The sequence below is a fragment of the Triturus cristatus genome, chromosome 12 (assembly GCF_964204655.1).
Source record: "Triturus cristatus chromosome 12, aTriCri1.1, whole genome shotgun sequence".
Lineage (NCBI taxonomy): Eukaryota > Metazoa > Chordata > Amphibia > Caudata > Salamandridae > Triturus > Triturus cristatus.
This window is the reverse complement of record NC_140595.1, coordinates 510,155,065-510,175,909: the sequence shown is the minus strand read 5'-3', so window position 1 is coordinate 510,175,909 and position 20,845 is coordinate 510,155,065.

Below are 20,845 nucleotides of genomic sequence, written 5' to 3'. Positions count from 1 at the left end.
CAAAGTCAGAGCTTTTTTAGGCTTGACTGGGTAATACATAAGGTTTGTATAAGGATACGGTACCATAGTGTCACCTTTAACAGAGTTAAACTTCAAGAAACAGCCAAAGAAAGTCATTTTGACTGATTTATGTCAAAAGGTCGTTGACACCCCGAAGGAAGCTATGTACTCAGCAGCTGTGTTAAAGGCACCTGACTTTAGTAAAGAGTTTGCTGTCCAAAAGGATACATCAGATCATGTGATTGGGGCAGTGCTCTCATGGCTGAATGACCAGGGTCAAGATCAACCAGTTGCCTTTATTAGCAGGCAACTCCTCCCCAGGGAGCAATGTTTGAGTTCCATTGAGAGGGAAGCCTTTGCTGTGATTTGGACCCTGAAGAAGCTAAGACCCTCTTTCTTTAGGACTCACTTCACAGTTCAAAATTACCACAGGTCTTTCAGATGGTAAATGTAGCTGAAAGGAGAGAACCTCAAACTGGTGAGGTGGTCTATTTCCTTACAAGGTATGGACTTTACAATGGAACATAGATCTGGGTCTGACAATGTCTATGCAGATGGTCTTTTCAGATTCTTTAATTTAGATGATGAGAATTTCCTGGATAAAGATTAAGTTGCTCATCAACTTTTGTGTGGAGGGGGCCATGTAAGTAAATACCTCTTTTTTGCAAGTTGACTCCCACATTTTTGGACTGATGCTGCTGATTGTTCAACTCAGAGAGTGCACTGAGGCCTTGTGGTAAATAATTTTCCTTTACCTGGACTTAATTTGATACAGAAACATAATTAAATAGCTCAGTAAAATGAGAGGCAGAATCCGTGGTATTAGAGGTTCGGAATGGGCTTTATTCCAATGATCGATTATAATCGGTTGCTCCAAGTTCCATCACCACGGAGGTTCAGGAAGTGAAGTACATACTTTATTGACAAGAAGTAACCTTTATAGTACATACATTACAATGAAGCGAATGCAATAGGCGTAACAATTGATAAGGAAAATGACGACTTATCTGCGTAACCAAAAAATGGGTGTAATAAGGAGTAAAAAGGAACATAATTGGTTATGATGTCACATATAGGTGGATCTATAAGATAATACTTGGCATAGATGCGCGCACAGCAGTATGACGTGTGATTGACGTGCAACTAGGGGGTGAAGGGGACTTGACATTTAGCTCTACATGTGGAGACAAAAAGTCTGGGGGGTCAAGTCAACCTAATCCCAAATCATATCTAACATCCTATGTTTAAAGAACTATGTTATCCACAAAAGAAGGACTCTCGGACAGAATCTATTCTATACTGACTGTGAGTGCGTGTACAAGCGTCTAAGTGTCTACACTAAATGCGAGGGGGTAGGAATATTCCATGGTAACAGGGCTATGAATTACTTGCATGAGGACAGAGAAGTCGAGCCTTTTGCTCGGTAGCTGGAAGGATGTTTACTTAAACTACTAGACAGGAATGCATCGGCTGAGGGGGAAGCAGATAACTCGAAGGCGAAATACAGTTCTTGGCAGAGAATAGGCTGATGTCAGGCTTCGTGAGCCGCGCAGAGAATGAGACAAAGTTCATGGTCACAGATGCAGGCTCGAACTGGAGTTTTCAGAGGCAGAAAGCAAGAGGAGTTTGATGACAGAATCCGGGCCTACTTGCCTGGACTGTAAAATGGCATAAGTGAACCATACAAAGCCGGTGGCCTTTCATATTTAGGAATGGAATATCCGGCCTAGTCATGGCGGATCTGGCAGAGGGCATGTTGACGGTGGACGCACATGTATTTGCGTCTTCATAACTGGAACTGGAGGGAACATACATGTACTTGTGACATGCTCATAGAACCGTTGGGGTCCAAGATAGGGGACATAACTGATCGGGAAAATCCATATTTCCACATTCCCTCCTTGTCCCCTACTTGCCCGTTAAGATATATCAATCTTCATCAATCCATTGATCTGTTAATATAACATCATTTGTTCTTCTTTCTTCTTCCGGGACGAACGAAATCTTGGTGGTGGAATACACGATGTGGTACACAGACCACAAATCGCTGGTCCACATTGCAGACATAGACAGCAACTGAATAGTATGAGAAGGCCAATACCTAGGAAGGATAAAACTCTCCATCCCCAGGCCGATATCACACTCCAAAACCAACTGGACCAAGTCCAAGTGCCTGGGTTCTGGTGTATCTGGTTTACAATCTTATGAAGGCGAGTGATGGCTTTATATACAGATGGCGAATTTTCTGGTATGAATACGCAGCAGCTTGATCCGATGACCCTACAAGCTCCGCCCCTATCAGCCAGGATGACGTCAAGAACAAGACGATTTTGAAGCACAACAACCCGCATAGCAGACTGCTCTTCCGTTAAATTGCCTAAGGCGGAAATAGTCTCAGTCACTACTGCTTCAAGGGTTCTAGTTAATCTACGTATCAGTTTACTATTAGTAACAGTACCTATATAAGGAAAGATGCCTTTATTGAAATCTGTGTATTTTTCCCATGCTGTTTCAGTGTAATCGACAATTGGGAGATCTCTCCGCTCTCTGTTGTGTACTAAATAAATATTTCTGTAATAATCAGGAGGAGCTAGGAAAACAGGTGGCAAAAGGAATGCAATGTAGCAGGTACCATCCCAGTCTAGAGGTAGACGCATATATGCAGTCTGACCACATATAAAGTAGGAGTGGCGATAAGCTCTAAATGAAGATTTGCCTCGATCACTGAATTCTACTATAGTAGTGCATTTACTATGGCCCATATGTATGGAACCAACCTTTCTTACACATAATTCACCCTTCGCTGGGAATACTGACATGGTGGGCAAGACTAGTTCAACTTCGGATACGACATTTAGAATCATGAGATTAGGTGTAAAATTACCTAATCCATATACTTCATTTTCTAGATCAGTTCCTGTTCTCTTGGGGCGACCCTCCTTGTCAGGGTAGCAGACCTTGAGTAAAACTAGGTTCAGATTTCCCCATACCCAATGATCTTGGTAAACTGCTGTGTCTGAGTCTATGGAATTGATTAAACTAAACCATGCTCCACAGGATCCATTATGTGTAAACGGATGTGGAAAGAAAGGCAGGACTCCTTCATAATTCTGATAGGGAGGGAGTCGGCCACACACCCAACAATTAGTGGCATTACTAGTCTGATGGGAATGATGTAACATACTAATGAAAGTGTTATTGCGCAGCGCAAGTCTATAAGACAATTCATGCGGAGGTAAGTCACTAAAAGAATGTTCAGCAGTAACATTATAAACATGTCTAGAAATAGGGTAATATATGTGCAACAATATGCTTGCAGTAATTATTAAAAGACTCAAGAAAAACAAGATTATTAATGTCACTATGCAATGGCTACGCAGTGATTTACAATACGCCTGTCGTTTCATCATTTTTCGCGACTGTCCATGATTCGGGTCTAGAGGATACATGTCAGAGATAGATTCAACCGCTTCACCTAGGAGAGGACTTAAACAATCAAATCGTCTGACGTTCTAGGCCTCAATTTAACTTTATAGAGTTCGGTTTCAGTCTTTTCAACCAAAGGAAGTTTTGAATCAGTCTGTGAGGGAGTGCAGGGCACAATGTCTATATCCGAGGATTGTCCATGAAATTTCTTGATATGACTTGAATGAATCCAGCCCTTGCGGCCCTCGATCTTCACGGCTGTTCTTGTGGTCAGCAGAACCAACTTGGGTGTCTTCCACCTGGGCTCCAGCTGAGTCTTTCGGTCGAAATTTTTCACAAACACGAAATCACCCGGAACTACGTCATGGGGTTTCACCTCAGTGTTGTCGGGAAATGCTGCAGCAACCTGTGAACGACAAGATTGTAGTGCAGACATCAAGGAAGCCAAGTAATCTGTCAGCATATTACAGTCAATATCAGTTATTTTGCGTGGTATGGGCGTCCGCCACATATTTGGTGGTCTGCCGAAGATCACCTCATACGGGGATAGCCCTGTTCGAGAGTGTGCTACCATTCTCATGTAAAAGAGTGCAACTGGTAATGCTACTATCCAGTCGACACCTTTCTCTCTGCATATTTTGGACAGTCTGATTTTCAGTATCTGATTATGTCTTTCTACGAGACCTGCTGCCTCGGGGTGTCGAACACAGTGGAATTTCCACTGATATCCTAGCAGAAGTGAAACATGTTTCATTAATTCGGATGAGAACGACTGGCCGTTATCTGAGTAGACAACACGTGGTAAACCGTATCGTGGGAAGAATTCTCGAACCAACTGTTTGGCAGTAGTCGGGGCAGTGTAATCTGAAACCGGGTATGCCTCCGTCCAACGGGACAGAGCGCAGACAACTACGAGAACATATTTGAATCCTCGACATCGTTCCATCTGGATATAATCCATCTGGAGGACTTCAAAAGGGTGGTCAGGAGGATGAAATCCACCCTGTTCTACGGGAACGCTTTTTCCTGGGTTGAACTGGCAACAGATCATACAGGTACGGACCTTTTGTTTGGCTGCTGCTCGTAAATGTTTATTGAACCAAATGTGTTGAATGCTGTCTAGCATAGCTTTTTCTCCTAGATGCGCTGGACTATGTATAGTGTTAATTATAACTTGGACCATTGAATCAGGAAGGAACCATACAGACTTTTCCTTCATCATCCATCCTTGGTCCGTTTGGATCCCTCCTAATTCAGTCCATTTCTTTATTTCATCTGGTGTAGCATGTGTCTGTATGTCAATTACATCAAGGGTAGGATCTTTAACTGTCATACAATGTGTCGGTGTCGGGACTATTGTCTTTGTCATGTCGGGGGGTTGAGTTTGAGCAGTCTGTTTAGCTGTTCTGTCGGCTAGATCATTGCCTTGGAAAATGATATCAGTAACCTTCGTATGAGCCTTACATTTCATAATTGATATTGCAGTGGGTAGATGTATTGCATCTAATAAGGCATGAATGAGGGGTCCGTGCTGAATGTGGGCACCGTGGGAAGTTAAATAACCTCTCTCTCGCCACAGCACGCCGAAGTCATGTACAACTCCGAATGCATAACGTGAATCAGTGTATATGTTGACTTTTTTATTTGTGGCTTGAATACAGGCTTGTGTCAGAGCGATGAGCTCTGCGGCTTGAGCTGACAAAGTATTTATACGATTAGTTTCAATGACTTCAGTATCTGTGGTGACTGCGTAAGCAGCCACTAACTCTCCTGTACTTGTTCTCATACATGAACCATCTACATACAACGTCAGGTCTGGATCTGACAATGGGACATCTGTCAAGTCTTGTCTGGGTTTTGTCGTTATAGTAATAACTTCAATACAGTCATGAGCTAGTGGGTCTGTTCCGGTTACTGGCAAAAGTGTGGCAGGATTCAATGTGTTACAGCGTCTGATTTCTATATGTGGCTGAAACAATGTAAGTTCATACCCTGTAAGTCGCGCTATAGTCAAGTGTTGTGTTTGCGTTCTATTTACAAGGACCTCTACTGTGTGTGGTACTTGAACTGTCAATGGATGTCCTAACACTATGGCATCGCTTTGTCTGATTGCTAAAGCTGTCGCTGCTACTGATTTCAGGCATGCAGGCAAAGCCTGAGCTACTGGATCTAATGTACTAGAAAAATAAGCACATGGTTTGTGTGCTCCTGCTTGTTCCTGTGTGAGTACTGACAAGGCAGTACCTTCGCGTTCTGTAACAAAAAGTGTAAACTGTTTTCTGTAACATGGTGTTGCTAAAACAGGTGCTTGACATAAAGCTTTCTTTAGGCTTTCAAAAGCTTGTGTATGTTCTTGAGTCCAAGGGAGAACAGTCGATGTGGCTGCCTCCTGTGTTGTCAACTGAATGAGTGGTTTTGCTAGAAATGCATACTGAGGGATCCACTGCCTACAATATGAAGTGAGGCCTATGAAAGCCCGTACCTCCTTTTGTGTCTTGGGTATTGGCATGTTAGCTATTAACTGAATGCGGTCGGGTGTAAGCTGCCTTCCCTCCTTGGACAGCGAGTGTCCAAGATAAACAACTCGCTGGACACAGAATTGCAGCTTAGAAGGGGACACCTTGTGCCCCTTTTCGGCTAGAAATTGTAAAACTGTCAGTGATGCTTTTTCACATTCCGGTTCGCTTCTCGCGGTGATCAGCAGATCATCGACGTATTGAAGCAGAGCAGTGTTAACTGGCATGTGGATACTATCGAGTTCTCGTTTCAGTGCTTGGCTATAGATGCTGGGGCTTTCTGTAAATCCTTGAGGTGCTCGTGAGAATTTAAAGCTACGTCCATTTAAACTAAATCCGAACAAATATTGGCTTTCCGGATCTATTGGGACGCTGAAAAAGGCATTCTTGAGATCAATTACAGTAAAGAATGTTGCTTCGGAATCAATAGCTGTCAGTAATGACGAGATATCTGGGACCACAGGAAATTGTGGCACAATGCATTTGTTTAACTCGCGCAGATCAATAACCAATCGATATACTGGCGGGGCCTTAGGATCTGTTCGTTTAAGAATCGGAATTATCGGTGAATTACATACATTGGAGTCTGTTTCTACAACTACTCCTTGGGCAATAAGCTCGTCAATGATTTGTAGTAAAGCCACTACAGCATCTGGTGGTAACTTGTATTGTCACATTCGTGGTAGCACCACTCCTGCCTTTAACGTGACTCTATATGGTGTAATATTCATGCAACCAACATCAGTAGGGCCTTGTGCCCATAGACGTGTAGGTAAAGTCTGCAGTCGGGGATCCATGTCTCTAGACACATAGTGACCTTTAAAATCTCGTAAAAACAACCTTACTCCTTCCGGAGAACAACATATTATGCTCCTAGAGCTTTTAATGTTTTTATTCCTAGCAAGTTTTCTGGACATGATTTAGTAAGCAATAAATCTGTAGTTCGGGTCAGAGGTCCTATCGTAAGTGGCAGAGGTTGTGACACTTCATTAACAATAGGTTTTCCTGAAAAACCAAGGGAAATATTCTGTGAGCCTGAGAGGGGTGCCCCTGGAACTTCACTACGTTTTATAGTTGTTCGACTTGCCCCTGTGTCGAGTAAAAATTTCCTATCTTGGCCTAATAATTCACTATGTACATAAGGTCCTTCTTGATCTACAGGAATCTCGATAAGGGGTAAATCAACTTCCCTCTCTAGGCTAGTTCATGCGTAACGCTGATACTCAGGATATTCATACTGTGCGGTCTGATACATTTGTCGTGTTGTTGTCTGTGTGGCAGCAACAGGCAACGGTGGTGCAGCTGGCACAAACTGTATTGGCTGTTGTGCGGCTGGCATGGCCTGGGCATGCTGCAGAGCTCCTTGTTCATTCTGCTCTTGTCTAAATGGCCGTGGTCTTTCTTGTGTTTTACCTATGGCGATATTATGTTTTAAAACTGGACAATCATGTACATAATGACCTGGTTTTTTACAATAATTACATGTCCCTTTTACAGGTCCTGCTGAATCGGAATGTGTCATACCCTTTTTATGTCCTTCAGCTGGGACTGTCTGGGAAACTAACATTTTCATTTTCGTGTCTTTCATGCGTCTGTGTTCATGTTCTTGTTCCTCTCTAATTCTATTATGATGGTACTGTAACATTTGTAACATTTGTGATGGAGTGTTACCTTGCCAGGTACTCTCGAATTTTAATACTCTATTCTTTACTGGTGGCAGGGCATTTTCTACTAATTTTGTTACAAACAGATGTGGGTATGATTCGCTACTTGCTTTTATGCCACTATTTATACCAAAACATTTTTCAAATCGGGCATAGTAATCACTAGTGTCTTCATCTTGCTTCTGTTTACAGGCTGAAATTGTACCCCAATCTTCCTTTTTCGTAGTTAATAAACGTGGCAGTACCTGTACTAATAAACCTGGCAGTGCTTTAGTTTTATCCCCAAGCCCTGCTCCTGCAGTTCGGGCCTTTTCTTCCGCTTCTAACACTGACCATTCTATCTTTTGGTCTCCTACCTCCCACTCTTTTTCCTTGAGTTTCTCATAAATACCAGCAGGCATCAATACCTTTAATATTGTCATAATGTCGGGATAGGTATACTCTCCCATGAGTAACATGTCTTTAATTTCTCGGTGAAAACCCGCTGGATCTTTGTCATGACTGGGTACCACTTTCTTCATTTGTAACAATTCTATTTTCGATATGGGCGTATATACAAATACGCGCTTGAACTCGTTGTCCTCGCCTTTTATTGGGTGCACTTCTCGTAAGGGATTCTGTCTATCCATGTGATACGTGGTTCTTTCCTTGACGGGCAATGAGACATGCTCTGCGCATACAAAAAGAATATACTGCTTTCTTGATTCTAGAATTTCTTTAATTAATTTAGTACCTGCACCTCTCCATTTATTCATAAGCAATTCAGTCAGTATGTCAGGTAAGGGACCAGGGTCCGAATGCTGACTTCGATATAGTATAATGAGTTGTTGAATCATATAAATCCCAGCTAACCTCTGTTCATCTGGGGTAAGATTCAAAAATGTGCGTACTACTGTATCATCACTATATTTTCCGGGACTGTCCACCCAATGGACAGCTGCCCTGGCTAAATCTTGTTCATCCATAGAATCGAGAAAATGATAACCCCTTCGTTCTCGGAGTAGTTTGTCGGCGGTTTGGAAAGAATGCTCGTTAGACCTTATATTAATTATAGGTATTTGGAAATTCCTGTTATTATCTGGACATATCGGACGTATCGAGTCAGTAAGACGTCTATTATTATTACAAGATCTTCCTCTACCTACATAGGCTATGGTGTCTGACTGTCCTGTGGGCAGTCCTGACCCTTCTTCCTCGCTTTGTTCGAACTCGTCTACCTCTAATCTCTCCTCGTGTAGGCGTTCCATTTCTTTACGAATCTTTCGGCACATGGCTATTATACAATTTTGTTTATCATGTCTCCCTTCTGATATATTCTGGCTCCATCTTGTAAGAATTTGCATTGCTTCCGGGTCTACCCCCGGTCGGTCTTGATTTCTGATCACACAGTTTATGAGGAAACGTAACAGTTCCCCCTGTATCTCCACTTTCTGGTATTCCATAGCTCTGTTAATACATTCTGGATCTCGCCCTGTTTGGACAAAATGATATATTTTATCTAGATGCGCAGTCATTCCTGGTAACTTTCCTAAATACACTGCGGCTCGTCTGATACGCAATGATGCCAGGGTCATTTCGTCCTCTTTACCGGGCACAGGGTCATATCTGCAATCTATAAGAAGTTCCTTCAGCGTACGGGCACTTATGAGTTTGGGTGTACGTGAATGTGCTGACTCTTGAAAAGTAAGTTTATTTATTCTGGGTGGCGTAGAAAAGATATTGGTAGCACCTCCAGTGGCCCCATCTGGGGTGTCGGGTGTGAAAGGATTCGTCGAACGTGACACAGCAACTACAGGTGTGGACACAGCTATAGAAGTAGCTGTAGGAGCGGATGCAGAAACAGATGTGCTTGCCAGAACTTGTGACTCGATTTGTTGCTGTAGGGATACGGGTGCTGGATCTTGGCGTTGGACCTCCCTGGTATGCGGTCTATGCGGGGCGGAATTAGCATATTCGGGAGCTGCGTCATCTAAATATGAGGAAAGAAAAACATCTTCTGCGGTTCTAGGATGCCCCTTAGGATGTACCTTTATTGGGAACAATGGGGGTGGCAAGTCTTTCGGTATTTCTGGAGTAGCCTTAGGTAATCCTTCGGCCAGAAGGGGATACATACCATTCATAAGGGCGTTTCTTTGTCTGTCTACTTGTTCTGATTTCACTCGGATACCTTCCTCAATTAATAGATTTTCTCGAACTTTATTTGAACTTTCTTTATTCTTTTCTTCCTGTCTACGTGCTTTTTCTGTGCGTCTATGAGATTCTTTACGCCATAACTCAACGGCGTCTTTCTGTGACTGTCTGACTTTCCTTTTCCATAACTCTTCCTCGACTTTCATGATGCACTCTGCATCCCAGGTTCCCGCTGCGGGCCACCTCTGACTTTCTGGTAATCCCTTGGTGTAGTCTACCCATAAATCAAGAAATAATATAGCGTCTAAGCCATGTTTGTGATACATGAAGTGCCCTGGAGTGTCCCTAGGAGGAATAGGGACGGCTTCTTCGAGAACCCCTTTTCTAGTAGTGATCTGTCTTAATTTCGAAAAGAGCGGCATATTGACAACTGATCCGATACTTAATCTTGAACACACTTAATACAAAAGCACAGTAATGAACAACCATTCATACCACAATATGCAGGACGTTTTAACACATTAAACATTAAACATTAAAACATTTTTAACCTTTAAAATAACCAACAATGATGATCGTCTGCATAACTAATCACCAAGCTTAATTCTTGACAATAACTAGATACTTCGGAATACTTGATATACTGCTAAACAGTACAGATACACTGCTAAAACAGTGCAGACCGGATTTGTGTACCCAAACCCGTCTTGACCGGCACAACCTATGTGCACGTCAGAAATGCCTCCCCAGCAATGGTACTCACCGGGTAGCTTCGGAAATGGAAGGCCTCGGTAACTTGAACTTGAACCGGACTGGACTCGACTCGACTCGTCGGACACTGGGCTTGACTTCGAACTGGTGGGTCTCTGTATACCTCGGATCTTGCTCTCTCAGCTAGGCTCTGGTCGGGATACTTCGCACTTCTCACCGCCTCGTCTGGGTGTTGATCGCAGTCTCAGTCGCCCCCGCTTGACCGGAGGGAGATACAGGAAATCCTGCTGGTACGCGTTATTGTCCGTCCAGCTGTGGCAGGAGACCGGGCCTGCAACTCACCGCCGGCGCGTGAGATGAGAAAGTGTCCCTGTTCGGGCGCCATTCATGTGGTAAATAATTTTCCTTTACCTGGACTTAATTTGATACAGAAACATAATTAAATAGCTCAGTAAAATGAGAGGCAGAATCCGTGGTATTAGAGGTTCGGAATGGGCTTTATTCCAATGATCGATTATAATCGGTTGCTCCAAGTTCCATCACCACGGAGGTTCAGGAAGTGAAGTACATACTTTATTGACAAGAAGTAACCTTTATAGTACATACATTACAATGAAGCGAATGCAATAGGCGTAACAATTGATAAGGAAAATGACGACTTATCTGCGTAACCAAAAAATGGGTGTAATAAGGAGTAAAAAGGAACATAATTGGTTATGATGTCACATATAGGTGGATCTATAAGATAATACTTGGCATAGATGCGCGCACAGCAGTATGACGTGTGATTGACGTGCAACTAGGGGGTGAAGGGGACTTGACATTTAGCTCTACATGTGGAGACAAAAAGTCTGGGGGGTCAAGTCAACCTAATCCCAAATCATATCTAACATCCTATGTTTAAAGAACTATGTTATCCACAAAAGAAGGACTCTCGGACAGAATCTATTCTATACTGACTGTGAGTGCGTGTACAAGCGTCTAAGTGTCTACACTAAATGCGAGGGGGTAGGAATATTCCATGGTAACAGGGCTATGAATTACTTGCATGAGGACAGAGAAGTCGAGCCTTTTGCTCGGTAGCTGGAAGGATGTTTACTTAAACTACTAGACAGGAATGCATCGGCTGAGGGGGAAGCAGATAACTCGAAGGCGAAATACAGTTCTTGGCAGAGAATAGGCTGATGTCAGGCTTCGTGAGCCGCGCAGAGAATGAGACAAAGTTCATGGTCACAGATGCAGGCTCGAACTGGAGTTTTCAGAGGCAGAAAGCAAGAGGAGTTTGATGACAGAATCCGGGCCTACTTGCCTGGACTGTAAAATGGCATAAGTGAACCATACAAAGCCGGTGGCCTTTCATATTTAGGAATGGAATATCCGGCCTAGTCATGGCGGATCTGGCAGAGGGCATGTTGACGGTGGACGCACATGTATTTGCGTCTTCATAACTGGAACTGGAGGGAACATACATGTACTTGTGACATGCTCATAGAACCGTTGGGGTCCAAGATAGGGGACATATTTCCACAGCCTGCTAAGTAGACCCCAGTGCCAGTGTTCTAACCCTATACAAAGGATATGTGAATTGGATATATCCAATTGGCAAGTACAGACTTACTTTTAAGTCCCTAGTATTCCGTACCCAGGGTGCCCAGGGCACGCAAGGACAAGTGTTCATCCAGGGCTACAGCACTGTTTGTGCCTCTCGGAATGTAGCAAGGATGAAATGTATCCCAGCCTGCCACTGCAGACTGAAAGGGCAGTGTTTACACAGCTAGTTTGACTTTGCCATTACAGCTTATAACTAAGCCCCCACTTCCCTTAATTATATATGTAAGTCTCCCCTAAGGAAGGCCTATGGAGCCCTATGGCAGGAAGCTACATATTATTAAGTAGGACATAACATTTTTGTATGTCTTAATAGCAAGATTTTCGTTTTGCTGTGGAACCCCTTTGGCTAAAACAGAGTTTCCGGCTGGCTTCCCAATCTGGCTAATCTCTGAATGGGCTACATAATATGGTCGAGTGATGTATTAAATTAATCATGGCAGTATAACCAACCTGATGCCCAGGCTGAATTTAAAGTCTCTACTAAAGTTAGCAACTTATAGAAAGTTGCCACTCTGCACTCCAGCTCATCCAGTGCCTTCACAAAGTCCCTGGCTCACAGACAGATTTCTAACCACATAGAGAGACATGTGAACGACTCCCAGGCCCAGGAACAAAGGCAGTTTTTGCAAAGTGAGGTGTGATATCCTCTCCCAAGATGGCCACACAGTTGTTAGCTCAAATGGTGAGATTCAAAGAGGAAGCCACCTGTGATGGGCCAACTGCAACAACACCCGAGCAGGATGCCTTTTATTCCTGCAGACAATTAGGAGACAGATTCAGAGAGGAGAGATCCATCCCCAAACCAGTTTTCCCAAGGGTTTCAAGCCCACTGGTAGCCACACCTCTAGCGTGGGCTACACTGTTCTGACGACCACGGAAGGGTCATGACATTTTGAAAGGATCAAGAATGGGGCACTCTTGGATAGCTAGATGCCACAGACTGCAGGAAATATATCACTAAGAAGGAGGGGGTCCAGTCGCCCATTGGGTAGTGAACATGTGGTTTCCTCTGGCCTCTTTCCTGGGATAAATGTGGCCCCTTTGGTACCCTGCCCCTCAGATCACACTGTAATCGGGGAGAGGACCGAATAAGGATTGCCCTGCTGCCCTTGAAACTGCACAAACAGATGCTGCACGGTGAACAGTCAAACTATCGATTTTTAAATATCGAAGTACATTTATATCGAGTTTTAAATATAGTAGTGACAGAATATCGAGATCAAGAATATTGACAACCAGAATATCGCTGTTGCAAATATCGATGTTAGTAATATCGATAGTAAAATTATCAATGTTAATAATATTGATATTTATATTAGTGTTATGTATTTTAGTATGTATTTTATATGTATGTGTTCTATATTTTTTGTTAAGTATTGTACTATTTTTTTAAATATATGTGTACATTTTTTAGAAATTAGTAATTTTTTTTAAAGTAAATTATGCGTTTTAGTACCGTAGCGGGTTGTGGGTTTATAGGGGAATATGGTGTGAAGTAATTTAATTATAGTACATTTAATAATAATTTTTAAGAATTATTCATATTTTTATTAAATGTTGCGTTTTCGTTCTCTAGCGGGTTGTGGGTTTATAAAGGAATAGGGTGGGAAGTAAATTAATTTTAATTAAGTTATTATTAATTTGTAGTTATGTATATTAATAATTAATTTACTGTCAATTAATTATTATTAATTGATACTTATATTATTTATATTAATGTATAATTGGAGTGGGTTGTGGGTTTATAGGGGAATAGGGTGGGAAGTAATTTATTTGCAATTGAGTAATTAATAAAAAATAAATTGGGTTGATCATTAATTTTGCTGTTAATTAATTATTAATTGGTTATTAATTTTTATTAAATATTATGTATTGGTATTGATACATATTTCTGTTGCTAATTAATTATTAATTGGTTAATAATGCATATTAAATATTATTTATTGGTATTGATAATTAATTTATTGTGAATTACTTATTAATTGTAGATTCATTTTTATTAATTGCTTCATTGAAAATTACATTAATTGTGTGACATTTTATGTGGAGTGTGTTGTGTGTTTATTGGGGAATAGGGTGGGAAGTATTTAATATTATTAAAGTAATTATTAATTTTGATATATTTGTAGTATTTATTTTATTTATTGTTAATTAATTAATAAATCATTATTTAATTACAATATTTATTTATTTATAAGTATGTTATTTTTAACACCTACGCTATCCAACGCTTTCCTTACTGTTGCACTCTCTGGAGTGGGAATAGTAATTTGTACCCCTAAGCTATCCAACGCTTTCCCTACTATTGCACTCGCTGGAGTGGTAATAGTAATTTTTACCTCTACACTATCCAGCGCTTTCCCTACTGTTGCACTCACTGGAGTGGGAATTGTAATTTTTATCCCTATGCTATCCAACGCTTTCCCTCCTGTTGCACTCACTGGAGTGGGAATAGTAATTTTTACCCCTACGCTATCCAACACTTTCCCTACTGTTGCACTCTCTGGAGTGGGAATAGTTATTTGTACCCCTACGCTATACAACGCTTTCCCTATTCTTGCTCTCTCTGGAGTGGGAATAGTAAGTTTTACCCCTACGCTATCCAACGCTTTCCCTACTGTTGCACTCACTGGAGTGGTAATAGTAATTTTTACCCCTACGCTATCCAGCGCTTACCCTACTGTTGCACTCTCTGGAGTGGGAATAGTAATTTTTACCCCTACGCTATCCAACGCTTTCCCAACTGTTGCACTTACTGGAGTGGGAATAGTAATCTTTACCCCTACGCTATCCAGCGCTTTCCCTACTGTTGCACTCACTGGAGTGGGAATAGTAATTTTTATCCCTACGCTATCCAACGCTTTCCCTCCTGTTGCATTCACTGGAGTGGGAATAGTAATTTTAACCCCTACGCTATCCAACACTTTCCCTACTGTTGCACTCTCTGGAGTGGGAATAGTAATTTTTACCCCTACGCTATCCAGCACTTTCCCTAATGTTGCACTCTCTGAAGTGAGAATAGTAATTTTTACCCCTACGCTATCCAACGCTTTCTCTACTGTTGCACTCTGCGGAGTAAGTATATATATTAATTTATATGTATATGTTTAATTATTTTTAACATTATTTGTATTAGTTAATATTTTTAAATATGTTTTAATATTTGTAACTATATTTCTTTTAATTATATGTATTATTTACTTAATTTTACATTATCATTAAAACATTAAAAACAATTTTTTTTAACAGTGATATTTTTGACAATGATATTTTTTTTACTATATTTTTGTACTTACCATTATGTAGATTGGACTTCGATATTTTTGACTTTAATATTTTTGTGCCGATATTTTTGTAGGTCGATTTTATTTCCATCGATATTCTGTCAGACATTCATGATGCACAGTTGGAAGGACTCCACCTGCTGCACTGTGGGCTAGCAAACATTGGATTGTGCCTATAGCTCCTGATTTATGGAAAAGTTAATCCCAGCCCAAACCTACAGCAATGGCTCAAAGAAATAGTCGTCTGAATCCCCTGGAACCAGCCCCAGGGACACAAGAGGTGATGAAGCCCTACTGACAAGTTGGCAGCCCCTGCAAAACCTTTGACGCTACCAGTCACTGGTCACATAACAGGACAAATCCAAAATAGCCAAAAGTTGCACATGTGTCTGCAGGACCTGGGAGTGTGATCAAAGACCTGATATGTGGCACCCATGCAACAGTAGCCCCCACCTAAGGATTTTGCCCCAACCGCAGCGCAAGGAGACCAATAGCCCAGCACTGTCTGGCCTGCTACTGCAACATGGAAGACTTCAAGGAACCCCAGTCTCTTCTGCCAAAATCACCTCATCTCACCTGTGGACCAAGGGGCCACCACAAAGACACCCTCATCGACCACACCTTAGCCGGAACAACCTTTGAGAATCCTTCGTCTGTATCCTCAGCATCAGGACCAATCCTTTGATGTCTATAGTGGTCATCCTGTAAAGATTGGAACTTGCCTTAAAAACTCTCTGGTGGCCAGGTAACTATCCAAAGAATATTCTCTGTCCCCCTAGACCTTTTCCCTGCTTGATTTGGCCGCCTGCACTAACTCTTTCAAACTTTTGAAAAGTTACAAACTTAAGGGTGCCGATCACGATCCGGTAAAAAAATTCCCCGTACGACTCGTATCCGGTCTTTTTACCGTACGAATCAAACAAGTGCCGTACAAACTGCCAATTACGATTCGCATGGGAAAAAGTCCATACGAATCGCATTGGGAATAATTCCCCACACGTCCTCGGGTCGGAAAATGTGTCCGACACATCCTCGGACGATTTACCGTACAAATGTGAAAAGTGAAGTCCGACCGCGGAATCACGATCCATCCCGTGCGTCCGACGTTACAACCGTATGGTAAAAACACCGTCCGCACCGAACTCCCATAGCAACCATGGAGACATGTGCCCGCATACGCGCCGACCCCCCCCAGCCCCCGCATGTACGCGCCGACCCCCCCCAGCCCCCGCATGTACGCGCCGACCCCCCCAGCCCCCGTACATTCGAGTCGTACCCCCCCAGCCCCCGTACGTTCGAGTCATACCCCCACCCGTGTATGTACACCCATGTACGTGTCGAACCCCCACCCGTGTATGTATACCCGTGTACGTGTCGTACCCCCCGTGTATGTACACCCATGTACGTTTGAGTCGTACCCCCACCCGTGTATGTACGGTGCGTACCCCCAGCGCACCGTACATACACGGGTGGGGGTACGACTCGAACGTACACGGGTGTACATACACGGGGGGTACGACACGTACAAGGGTGTACATACACGGGGGGTACGACACGTACACGGGTGTACATGCACGGGGGGGTACGACACGTACACGGGTGTACATACACGGGGGGGTTCGACACGTACACGGGTGTACATACACGGGTGGGGGTATGACTCGAACGTACGGGGGCTGGGGGATACGACTCGAACGTACGGGGGCGGGGGGGGTCGGCGCGTACATGCGGGGGCTGGGGGGGTCGGCGCATACATGCAGGGGCTGGGGGGGAACGGCGCGTACATGCGGGGGCTGGGGGGGGTACGGCGCGTACATGCGGGGGCTGGGGGGGGTACGGCAGGTACCGGGCCACCTACTCTGGTCGTTTCGCGGCATACTTCGCTTTTCCGGCACTTTTTGGGTGCCGTGAAAATATTGCCGTCCGGACTGCTGTCGGTTCGAATCGTACTTCCTGGGTCGTAAAACGCTGCCTGAAAGCGTCCCGACATCACGTCGCAGCATTCCCGGATCACATTTGTATGTATATTTTCGTCGGTCGGTGTTTTTTACGATTCGTACGGAAATAGTGTTTCCGTGCGAATCGTAATTCCATGTTTGTGAAGTTGTACAACCGGGTACGAGTCGGACGGAGAAAACGCTCCGACCGACGGTTCGTACCCGGTTTTTAACGGATCGTAATCGGGACCAAGGTGTCTAAAAATACATAATATTTGATAAGCACTATTTTTATAAATTGTTGTTGTGCCTCTTTCTTGTTGTACGATGTTCATAGTTCATTGTTTGGTGCTGTTAAATGCTTTACACAAAGTTTGTTTGCCAAGCCTTACTATGCACAACCACAGCTACCCAGGGTTGAGCTAAGGTTAAGTAAACAAGACTAACTGGACCCAAGACAGTATTTGCGAGTATACTCCATGATAACACCCCCCAGCCATATCATATACTACACCCAAATCCTTACATTAGATCACCCAATAGTCCCCAAACACAGCAAGAAAACCCCCTGTATTTCATTGGTCACACACTTTTGCTTTTCAAAAAATATACCCCAATCATGGCTGCTTATTCATGAAAAATAAAACACTTTACTGAAGGCACAGAGTTTCCTGCCTGGCTGGTGGGGATCTCTATGTATGGTGGAAGGTCTTCCTTCAGGAAGGCAGAGGGAACAGCCTCCACCAACATGGCAGTGAGGTGGACCACTAGATTGCCTGTCATATATTACATGCCCTCCTAGGGCTGTAACACATGAATCCTTCAAAATTAAACACTGCACTCATTTTCTACTGAGTACAATATTAAGATGTAATAGTGATGCCACTTGAGAGTACCATCCATCCATTTTATTCTTCTGCAAATATTCCAAAGGTATCGGCTGGCAACTACATCCATTTGCCAAAGCAGTTTGATGTTGCTTTGAAGCTTTAAAGGTGGTCGGAAATACAGCTATCTATAATTCCCTCTCAAGATTGTAGCTAGCCTTGAGACAAAATCCATCTGCCTTTTCAGGTTCCCCAGTTTGTTTACATTTTGGAACTCTGGATAGTTTTTTTTTTATCTCTGGTACTAGACAGAGGCAGTTGCTCACAATATAATGAACTAGTTCAGTGGAAAACAGTAATGATGTGAGATGACAGATTTTCATGATGCATAATGGCTGCTTTGGAAATTAGTGGAGCATGATCAACTATCCCTCACAGTTTAGAAAGCATCCTTCTCATTGGAGTTTGTTCTGTAGACTGAAAGCTGTGTTTCAGAATCATGTCTCAATAAAATAAATGTAACCTTATTCATTTGGATCTGTAGTCAGTAGTTTGATAAACTGAATCAACCCCAAAAATGGCATCAAATATGCAGTTGGTCTGAAAAGCTCAAATTTGTAATCAGATTTGAGGTTTCCATATTACTTTTTCTTCTTTTGAGACATAGAATATTGTAGCTGGATGTTGCAGAGGTAAAGAGAAGGCGAGGATGTTTCTTAGTGCCCTGTTCAGTTCTATCTAATTTTTGATTGATAAGTATTTCCTTACTCTGACAAAGCCTAGAAAAATCTGCATTGCTGTAAGAAATTGGGTTTTAAATTGAAGGGGGTGGAGAGAACAAACACAATCCTTGTCAGGGTGAACCACAAAAGTCACTAAATTCACTTGTGCTTAGTCATCTGGCAGCTTGGCAACAGGTTGTCAGACTTGACCTAGAGGCAATGTACGAAGTATTTATGTAGCACACAAAAAGTAATAAAGTGAAAACACAACGCAAGAAAAATACCAAGCTAGTGTAGAAAAATAGAGAAACTTTAAATAAATAAAATGAAACAAAAACAAATTAAATTCAATCAGCGGAGCCAGAGTTATGAATTTTGTATGGTATTAGTGAAACATAGTGCCTAAAAGATCAAAGCACCAACCACAGGTATCTGGTTGCACAAGATCAAGACAAAGTCAAAAACTACGGCTGACTGTGATGGAGCACAGGTCACATACAAGGGGTGGTTTGGGTTTGGACCTCAGCTTACCTTTGGACTTGGAAAACTTCTGAAGAAAAGTTTCTGAGAAGGTAGAGTTTAGTGGGACAAGGCAGCAGGCTGTGTCCAAGGAGGAGTTTTTGATGCCGGGGAGCAGCGCCAAGCCTGGGTGAAACTGTTGATGATGGCGGGAAAAGCTGACTTCCAGGTCAAGGAGGTCTTTGCCATCGATGGGGAGCTTGTTGTCATCGGGCCCAGCAAAGATTTCTACCTTCAGAATTAGAAAACGTCAAACACCTCTTGTAGGATGAAGCTGCAGGCTGTAGCCAAAGAGGACTCCATGAGGCTGGATATCATTGCCAGGAGGTACCGCCAAACAGGAGTTTCTGCTACGGAAAAGAATGTAGTGAGAGCTACCATGAAGTCAGGCCAACAGGTCATTCACCTTAGGTGCATAAGCTTGGAGGTAGGTCCCAGTCTTCTGTGAGTTCTCAAGTTTGTGTTAAAAAAGTTTCAGCATTTAGGGTTAGGTAGGAGCAGTACCACCAAACTCATGTCAAAGGATCTAGGACCTGGGGGGCACAACTTGGGGGGAGTTAAGACTCACTCCAGCAGAGGTCAGCAGCAGGGTTAAAGGTCACAGGAGCTTATTTCCCTATAGTTCATACAGGAGGCCGGGCAACTAGAATTAGCCCTTGGAGTCACATTGATACTCCTGGATTCAAGAAGCTGGTTCAGTTCTCCTTCAAGCAGCAAGGCAGTTCTTCAGGTAGCAAGCAAGGAAGTTCTTCTGGCAGCAGGACAGTACATCTAAATCTTCGACATGTCCAGGAGTTTAATGAAGAGGTGATGTAAAGAGGCAGTCCACCACAAGTAGAGTAGAGCAAGAAGATGTATTCCAGCAGCAGGTATATACATCTAACAGGCCTAGAGGACCAGCAGCAACTGAAGTTGATCTTCTCATCCACTGTTGCCCAACATTCTAATACAGCATAAGACTGAGTATAAGAACATAACAATCCCAACATTCTAAACCATAAATGAGGCAAGAGGAAGACACATGAAAAACAGTATGTGGAAACGCATAGCAAGACATAGAACACCACATATCTCCCCCTTTAAAAGAAAAAAAACATCCTTCTTACTCTACAACTTCTTTGTAAGTTGACATCAGAAGAAGGTAAAGAAGAAGACTCCAAACCAGAAGCATTGTCAAGTTGTGTGACCTTGGCAAGGCGGGAAAAACTCCACCACTGACCATTGTCAAGTCGAACAGCATGTCCCTTAATTTCAGAAATGTAGTGAGGTTGTCTAAATTTCAAGATCCCTTTTTGTATTAGTAAAGGATCTTTCACCCTAACCAAATCTCCAATAGTAAACCTAATCACCTTTATTTTACCAGATTGACAATGTTTATGAAATCTGAGGCGATTGGAGTTGTCAGAATTAACCTTAGCTTTAGAAGCTTCTACAGAAACAGAAAATGATCATTAAAAACATTGAGTTTCCAGAAGGGACACAAAGAGGAAGAAACTTT